We start from the raw sequence: 9720 nt of genomic DNA on the forward strand, positions 1-9720 counted from the left end.
ACCCTATGCATATTAAAGCTAGAATAGAAACAAAATTAATAAATACCCTGAAGTAATTAGTAATAGTACATGTAAATAACACAGGGTGCTTAGATGACACTGTTTTTTATAAAAAAGCATATAAGTCCCCCTCCAGTGCAGAGTGTACCCACTCAGGATGGTCCTATATCTAAAGTAAAACCTCTCTGTGTGCCAGCCTGATCTATAGAGATGGGCAGAGCAGGACCCACTCACAGCAGGGTACCGTATTTGTTAATTTTGTTTTTATTCTAGGTTATGTTTGTTATGGCCATAGTGTAAAAGTGTATCTCTAGGGGATAAGCCGCCACCAAACATGTCTGGCAGAAGCTCTCTCGTAGACAAAAGAGAAGCGTTTGGTCAGCTGTGACCTCCAATGTACTGAAGGGTCGGGTGAGATTGCTGCCGGCTGAACGATCAGCCAAACCATCTTTTGTGTGCCTGATCGTTTAACTCAAATAAAGTATATAATATTATTAGCAAGGTAAGAAAAGTGGAGATTTCACAGGGCCCAAAAGAAATTATAGTGAAGTGGATCCCAGGGGTTAGAAAGTACAAGTCTCTACGTCAATGACATGCAAAAAAGGGGATCTGTCAGTAGGATCTGCCCTCCTAAGCTGTCTGTATGGGCATGTGGATACAATGTTACTTTGATATCTGCGATCTGATGTCTTGTTTCCAAGAAATACAGGTTTTTCTTATATGTAAGTGACCTCTTCCAGGCTATAGGGAGGACACTTCATGGGAGATAACTCTGCCTCCAGAGCGTATCGTAAATAAATGGGGCAATTACCAGTGTGTGACATGTAACTACCACAGGATAGGAGAAATTAACTTTGGCACATTTTTTGCAGCTCCTGAGCTCTGCTGTTTTTGCAACAATATTGCATCTGGGTCTGAGAATGCGATGGAAGCAGAAGCTGAGAGACACTTGCAAATGTGTCAGGTAACCTGGAGTCACACGTAGCATATAGCATCTGATGTGAGAGCATCGGATGCAATATGCTAATGACCAGAACGTGAGCATCATGCCATTACATATCACACTGGTAACTCCCCCTTCATGTAAGATAAGCTCTGGAGGCAGAATTATCTTCTGCGTAGCATACACCCCATAGCCTGGACGAGGCCATTTACGTAAAGTGATAGAAAATGATTTATTCACAACAATGCATCTGATATGAGACACACAGGGATCACTGTCGTCAGCAGTCTATAACCTGTATTAATAGTTTAGATTGGTCAAATATGGTGACAGATTCCCTATAAGATCTATGGGCCGGACATAGATCTCCTTGAGACTCCGTATCCAGAGCTTACTTTAAATTAAAGGGGGAGTTACCAGTGTGAGACATGTAGTGACTGACAGTCTGCTCTCCTGATCTACTTGTCTCACATAGGTCGCAGATGATTTCTTATAAGAAATGCAGATTTTTAAGACCTAGATAATATTAATATTTACCATATATTGAGCATTTGTGGTTTTATCTTTTGCAGTGAAAGAAGATTTCCAAAGGCCTCCATCATGTAATGCAAGATTGTTTGCCTTAGTCATTTTCTAGAAACTGGAAAATGTAGAAAACATTTCAAATCCTTGAAGAAATACATGTCGCTGAAGAAGCCTCAAAAGTCAATGAAATCTACACAGAATTAAATGGCAAAAAAATGTGAAAGACTCTTTAGGAAGAGATGCTGCAGTTTGTCGACCAACAGAAGACTTGGTCTCTTAGTAATATTTGCTTTCTATTTTTATACAGTAAGTTATTAGTTTTCTGTTCTACACAAGTGCATTATGTCAAAGAAGTTTAGTTGATTCGGAAAAACACCCGGATTCAGTGCAATATGTCTTAGAAGGAAAAGACAAAACCTAGATGCAAAAAGTTGTTTTTTTTGTGATCATCGCCATTTACTGAAAAGTAGAATACTATATCCAGTCTAAGAGTGCTGCTAATCGATGTTGTGATCAGATGGTAAAATATGAACTGTGTGACCTGTTAATTATCTGTTTTACATATACATATACAGTATATACACACACGAGTATGTGTGTGTGTGTATATATATATATATATATATACACATATAAATAGATATATATTCACAGTGTGTATGTATACATACACTTGTACACCTCTCAACATTGCAATTGCAACACCAAGAAGGAAAAGTCATGGAGTTATGGAAATCACAGGAATAACAGACATGTTGTGCATGTGCAAATAAATGATCAGAATATGAAATCACAATCTTCAAAACATCTTGATTTATTCAGAATTCAGTAGGAGTGCTACGCTCATACACAAGGCTTTCATGAGAAAACGTGAAAGTGTTGCAGGAGCTATTTTTTTTACACAACGCCGGGATGCATGTTACTGCCGCTATTGTGAGCTGTCTACATGGCCTAAATGTTCTACCATGGCCTGCAGCGTCTCCAGACTTGTCTCCCATCAAGCCCACCTGGGATGTCATTGGTCAGCAATTGCAAAGGAAGCTGCCAGCAGCGGATCCTGATGATTTGTGGGCCCAAGTGCATTCAGCGTGGCAGAACATTCCACAGACAACCATCAGTAACCTCTTTGATAGCAGCCAAGGCGTGGAAGTGCTGGTATATCTGCATGGGGCGCTCATACTCAATACTGAATAAATCGTGATGTTTTGAAAATGTAGTTTCCTTTTTTTTCTTCATTTGCATGTCATTCAATAGATCCTGTGATTTCCATAGTTTACATAACTTTTCCTTTTTGGTGTGATGAGTACATATAGATTTATATTGTGATATATGTACATTATAAATGTATGTACCAAAGCTCTAACTGTAAGTCCAGTCTGTCTGACAATGTGATTACCAGTGTGTAACTGTTATATTGTGCCGTGGCAGATCATGTTTATCCCCCAATACTTGTATTTTATATTATTTGCACTTTGTCCATAGGCTCAACCTTATTCCTAAAAAAACAACCCATGCCACTAATTGTTTTTCTGGGGCAGGTCTATAACAACAATTCAACTTTTATAGTCAGTTTTGTTTGTCCATCAGCAATGTTGACTTTTATGCTAAATGGGTTTTTCAGGATTACAATATGATCCTTTTACAGAAATAGTTCCACTTGTCACAGGCCATCTGCTAGTGCAGCTCAGCTAAGCAGAGTGACACTGTTTCTTGAAAAAAATGTGTAATTATGGATCACCCCTTTAAATGACATCTGCCTGGTTATGCTCTTCACTTTTTGGATTATAAGTACCTGCCGATCCTTAAGTGACCACTCAGACAGGATCACATACTTGGCTTAATGCTGATTTTCCCTTACATTGGCTGCCTTATTCTTTTGCGTGTTCCACATAAGTTGGAACTTGGGATAATTGTTGGGAAAAGTGTCTTAAGTATATGGCTTCACATGGGCAGTAATCATTGAGACATTGGGGCATTTACCAATATTTGTGTACCACCAAGTGCTGTGCTTATACAGTATGTAGCTACAGTCGCATGTATGCTGTAATCCCAACATGGCACATTGATTGCGGAGTACAGACACTTGCAATTCAAAATCCTCACCCTTTCTTTCAACAAATCTGAAATTGTTCATGCTTTTAGTTGAGGGATCAGGACTTCATTAAGTATATCTGGCATTCAGCATACACTTGGCAAAGCTGCATTGATAAATCTGTGCACTTTGGTTCCAGTAATAGTTTGATACACTATGTATGGATTTTACATATCATTTGAGGCATTTTCTGGAAAATCTACCTTACAGAATCACTCTATCTTTGGTTAGATACAGGTGTGTCTCACAAAATTAGAATATAATCAAAAATTTAATTTATTTCAGTTCTTCAATGCAATAAATGAAACTCCTATTATATAGAGTCACTACAAACAGAGTAATCTATTTCAAGTGTTTATTTCTGTTAATGTTGATGATTACGGCTTACAGACAATGAAACCCAAAAGTCATTATCTCAATAAATTAGAATGAACAAAAAACACCTGCCAAGGCTTCTTAAGCATTTAAAAAGGTCTCCTAGTCTGTTTCAGTAGGCTCCACAATCATGGGGAAGACTGATGACTTGACAGATGTCCACAAGGCTGTCATTGGCACACTCCACAAGGAGGGTAAGCCACAAAAGGCCATTGCTAAAGGAGCTGGCTGTTCACAGACTGCTGTATCCAAGGATATTAATGGAAAGATGAGTGGAAGAAAAAACTGTGGTAGAAAAAGGTGCACAACTGGGATAAGCGCAGCCTTGAAAGAATTGTTAAGAAAAGTCCTTTCAAAAATTTTGGGGAGATTCACAAGGAGTGGACTGCTGCTGGAGTTGTTGCTTCAAGAGCCATCACACACTGACGTATCCAGGACAGGGGCTACAAGTGTTGCATTCCTTGTGTCAAGCCACTCATGACCAATAGACAACGCCAAAAGCGTCTTGCCTGGGCCAAGGAGAAAAATAAATGGATTGTTGTTCAGTGGTCCAAGATGTTGTTTTCAGATGAAAGTAAATTTTGCATTTCATTTGGAAATCAAGGTCCCAGAGTCTGGAGGAAGAGTGGAGAGGCACACCATCCAAGCTGCTTGAGGTCTAGGGTGAAGTTTCCACAATCAGTGATGGTTTGGGGAGCCATGTCATCTGCTGATGTAGGTCCACTGTGTATTATCAAGAGCGAAGTCAGCACAGCCGTCTACCAGGAACTTTTAGAGCAATTCATGTTTCCCTTTGCCTACAAGCTTTTTGGAGTTGGAAATTTCATTCTCCAGCAGAACTTGGCACTTGTCCACACTGCCAAATTTACCAATACTTGGTTTAAAAAACAACAGCATCACTGCTTTTTTTTTCCAGAACTTTCCAGCAGAGAAACATGTGCTGTGCTGCTGAGTGGACTACAAGTTCCAGAAACTTTAATCGAGGGCTGCTGAGCGGAGTGAGGGCTGTCATTAAGTCCGAGGCTGCAGATAAGGCATGTTTCACAGTTCAGTCGTTTTGCTTCAGTCACAATCCATCAAAGTGTGAAAAAACGGATCCAGTGCAGATTGCAAAAAACTGATGCACTGGATCCGTTTTTTTGACTGATCCGTTGCAGCAGCCAGTGTATGAAATTTAAAGGAACAGAACTCTAGAAAGGGGAGAGAGAGAAAATTTTCAGTGCCAGAACAGATTTTGGGGTTAAATTTAAGCAATGGAAATTTTTCTGGGCATGCTCAGTTTAAAAAATGATCCGTCACCCATAGGTGTCCATTCTAGCACATGACAGACGGTGATGGATCCATCACCGACGACGGACACCTATTTTCCGACGGATCCGTCTCACGATGGACGAAACGGAAGGCCATCCGTCACAATCCATCGCTAATACAAGTATATGGGGAAAAAGACAGATCCGCCAGGCAAATCCGTCAGATCCGTTTTTTTCGGCTCTAGAAAGGGGAGAGAGAGAAAATTTTCAGTGCCAGAACAGATTTTGGGGTTAAATTTAAGCAATGGAAATTTTTCTGGGCATGCTCAGTTTAAAAAATGATCCGTCGCCCATAGGTGTCCATTCTAGCACATGTCAGACGGTGATGGATCCATCACCGGACGGACACCTATTTTCCGACAGATCCGTCTCACGATGGACGAAACGGAAGGCCATCCGTCACAATCCATTGCTAATACAAGTATATGGGGAAAAAGACGGATCCGCCAGGCAAATTCGTCAGATCCGTTTTTTTCAGCTAACAACAGATTTTGACTGACGCCAGAAAACTGAAGTGTGAAACAGGCCTAAATCCATAGTTACACACAATTTCATAGTTTAACACAAGAGCATAGTTTGGTGTTGTTCTTACCAGCTTTAATTCTTTATTTTTGTTCTGCTTTTATCTGTACGGTTATCTCCATTGAATATATGCTCCATGGAAAATGCCACCAGGTGTGCATCTTGTGAGATGTATGCATGCCTTGAATAGCTGTTTGAGGGTTAATATGTCTGCACTCGATCCAAGCGAGTTACATGTTTGGAAGTCCAGGTAATGGATCTAAATATGCAGCTGGCAACACTCAGGAACATTGCATTGCAAACCTGGAGAGGAGTTTAGAGCTCACTAAGCTTTCGCTGGCTGGGGCCAGTGATATGGAGGAGGGTGGAGGTGGGGAAGATCAGGAAAGAGAAGTAAGCAGCTGGGTACATGTTACAAGAAGGGGTAGAGGTAGGGGGAAAAGTGCCAGGGAGCTCAGTCCTGATCTGGCACAACCTAGTAAATATGCCTGTTTGGCTGATATTAGGAATGGAAGCCCAGGACTGGGATCACTGCAGCAGGGCTTTGCTTCTAGCAACCAGGAAAACAACTGCTGTAGGAAAGAGAGAAATAGTAGTGCAGCAAAGGCCAGACAGATATTGGAGGTAGAGGACTCTATAATTTGGTGGACAGACAGGGTCATCTGCCACCGAGACCGTGAATGCCGAACAGGGTGTTGTCTGCCGGGTGCTCGGGATCGACATATTTTGCGGATTGGGTAGACAGATTGCTGGGTGTGGCTGGGGAAAACTCAGCGGTCATGGTAAAGGGCGGTACCAATAACAAAGTTAGAGGAAGGTGGAAGGTCCTTAAAAATGATTTTAGGGAGCTAGGAGAGAAGCTGAAGGCCAGGACCTCCAAGGTGGTGTTTTCAGAAATACTGCCAGTGCCACGAGCGTCACTAGCTAAGCAGCGGGAGCTTAGGGAGATGAATAAGTGGCTGGAGAACTGGGCCAACTTTTCTGTCAGCTACAGGCTCTATGGTTGGGACAGGCTGCACCTCAATGGGGAGGGTGCAGCTGTGCTTGGGGGGAAAATGGTAAGACGGATGGAGGAGCTTTTAAACTAGGATTTGGGGGGAAAGAGAGGGTAGTTGTTCGACTAAGGGGATAGATAGAGTAGACAGAGAGAGGGAGGCAGTAGGGGTAAATGAGGATTTAGGTGAGGCTGGAATATGTAAGGAAAGCAGGGAGCTGAATAGAAGTAACCAATGTGCTAATAATATTAAATGTTTGCTGGCAAATGCAAGAAGTCTAGCAAACAAAATGGATGAAATGGAGACTCTTATGACGGTCACAGAATACAATGTGGTGGGCATTACGGAAACCTGGCTTGACGAGACCTATGACTGGGTAGCAAATGTAGAGGTGCACTACATTTAGAAAGGACAGGAAAGGTAAAAAAAAGTGGAGGGGTGTTCATCTTTGTAAAATCCACATTAAGACCTGTGCTCAATGAAGACATTGAGGGGAGTTACAGCAATGTAGAGTCACTATGGGTAAATGTACATGAGGCTGACAATAATGGAAATTTGCTAATTGGAGTTTGCTACAAGACGAGCTTAATTGTATAGACTGTGACAACATCATGGTACCTAGGGATACCGAACATAAATGGGGCATTTTTAAGGAAATACTACTAGAATCCTGCAAAAAACTTATACCCTATGGTAATAAAATGTCAAGTAATTAAAAGAGACCATTATGGATGAACAGGACAGTACAAAGTTTAATAAGACAAAAACAAAGGGCATTCAAAATCTTGAAAGCCGAGAATACTGAAATAGCATTTCAGGAGTATAAAGATCTAAATAAGAAATGTAAAAAAAGAAATCAAGCTGGCAAAGTTATCTGCAGAAAAACAAATCGCCAACGACATTAAAATAAATAGCAACATTTTTTATAAATACATTAATGTCAAAAAGAAAAAAATAGATGGTATCGGCCCCTTAAAAGATGACAATAACAAGATAATCACAGAGGACAAAGAAAAGGCAGAGATATTAAGCAGGCACTTTTTATCCCATTTTCATCAATGAACTGTCTGTTACAGGGATCATTCAACAAGGCAAAAATCAAAATTCACAACCTGATATAACTAGTTTAAAGGGAAACTGTCAGCAGTTTTGGCCAATATAAGATACGGCCACTGCCTTTCAGGGCTTATCTACAGCATTATAGAATGCTGTAGACAAGTGACAACCAACATGAATTCATGAAGAATAAGTCGTGTCTAACTAACACTTTGAGTTTCTGTGAGGAGGTGAGTGCAAATCTGGATGTAGGTAATGCCGCTGATCTGATTTATCTGGACTTTGCAAAGGCATTTTCTACAGTTCCACATAACAGACTTATACTTAACCTACAGAAGCAAGGATCGGGGGGAACTATATGCAGATGGGTAAGGAATTGACTAAATGACAGGAAACAAAGAGTTGTCATAAATGGTACATTCTCTAAATGGGATATAGTCAGCAGGGGGTACCACAGGGATCTGTGCTAGGACAGATTCTTTTTAACCTCTTTATTAATGACCATATGGATGGTATTGAGAGTAAAGTATCAGTCTTTGCTGACGACACCAAACTATGCAGGACATTAAAATCTGACCTTGACATTACAATATTGCAAAACGATCTGAATAAGATGACTGAATGGGCAAACACTTGGCAAATGAGATTTAATATAGATAAATGTAAAGTAATTCACCTAGGACGGAGTAATCCTATTGCTGCATGTACATTAAATGGGAGTAAACTCCGGACTACAGATCAAGAGAAGGACTTGGGTATTGTAGTTAAAAGTAAGCTGAGCAGCAGTACTCAATGTCAAGCAGCAGCTGCAAAAGAAAACAAGATTTTAGGATGTATAAAAATAGAGATAAAATCCTGCGATCCCAACGTATTATTACCCGCACACGGATTTGGCCCTGCGGATCCGCAGACAGTGTGCACTACAATGTTAGCCTATGGGATTTCAAATCCTTTGTGCACATGCTGCAGAAAAAACGTGTGGAAACGCAGCTTTTTTTTCCGCAGCATGTCAATTTTTTTTTGCGGTTTTGCACCCATTGATTTGCACTGAGTGTGAAATCCGCAGCAAAACTACAGATTGCAAAAAGATCTGCCATTTTTGCTGCAGATTGGGGTGTCAGAACCGCTGCAGAGGGAAGTGATGTCATTCGGGAGGAAGAGTGTGTGGGCAGAGTGTAGTGTCGGGAAGAAGCCGTCGCCATCATGGAGGGCTACCGTCGCATGGTTTTGGACGTCAGGCGTCTGATTTACTTGGTAAGTATGTATGTATGTATGTGTCTGTGCGTCTGTGTGTGTCTGTGTGCGTCTGTCTGTGTGCGTCATGAGTCCCCATGCGATGGTAGTCCCACAATTGTGCTCAATTGCCGCATGGGACTACTGCTCCCATCCGGCTATAGGATGGGAGATTAGTCCCTGCGGTGACCGAGCACAATTGTTAAAGTGTAAAACTTGTAACAAAACACATACGTACAATACATGACAGACATAACATACAATACATGTAACATACATGACAGGCATGTCATACAACATATACTATATACTCACCATACAGCACATCTTGGTCCCCGAAGCCATCGATCACCTAGGAAAGGAAAAAAAAAGCACAAAATTACTCCCTGTCCACAGAAATCCAATAAACGAGTGTCCCGCGACGATCTCTTCTATCCTCCGGCGATACAGTACCAAGAGCGATACTCCTGGCACTGTATCGCGGAGTTTCCCGGTCTTCTGCAGCTCCGTACTGTCGCTTTACGGCACTAGACTAGAGCTGCATGTGAACGTTCCCACGCAGCATTGCCATAAAGCGAGAGTACCGGAGTCAATGAACTCCGGTAAACTCTCGCGCATGCGCAGTAACACACTGCAGGAGCTTAGCTCCTGTCAGTGTGTTTCTGCAGC

At 41.4% G+C, this 9720-nt stretch overlaps 1 protein-coding gene across 1 annotated transcript in view; it reads left to right on the forward strand.

Moving 5' to 3' along the window:
• The window catches only part of LOC141099069 (potassium voltage-gated channel subfamily A member 3-like), a 158336-nt gene extending 148933 nt beyond the window's left edge, over window positions 1-9403 (forward strand). The window contains exon 2 of the mRNA XM_073587114.1: window positions 1516-9403. The gene's annotated coding sequence lies outside the window, so the exon portion shown is untranslated. The remainder of the gene's footprint in view (window positions 1-1515) is intronic.
• Window positions 9404-9720: the final 317 nt, after the last annotated feature.

The sequence above is a fragment of the Dendrobates tinctorius genome, unplaced genomic scaffold, assembly GCF_039654945.1.
Source record: "Dendrobates tinctorius isolate UK_male_01 unplaced genomic scaffold, ASM3965494v1 ptg000098l, whole genome shotgun sequence".
NCBI classification, from domain to species: Eukaryota; Metazoa; Chordata; class Amphibia; order Anura; family Dendrobatidae; genus Dendrobates; species Dendrobates tinctorius.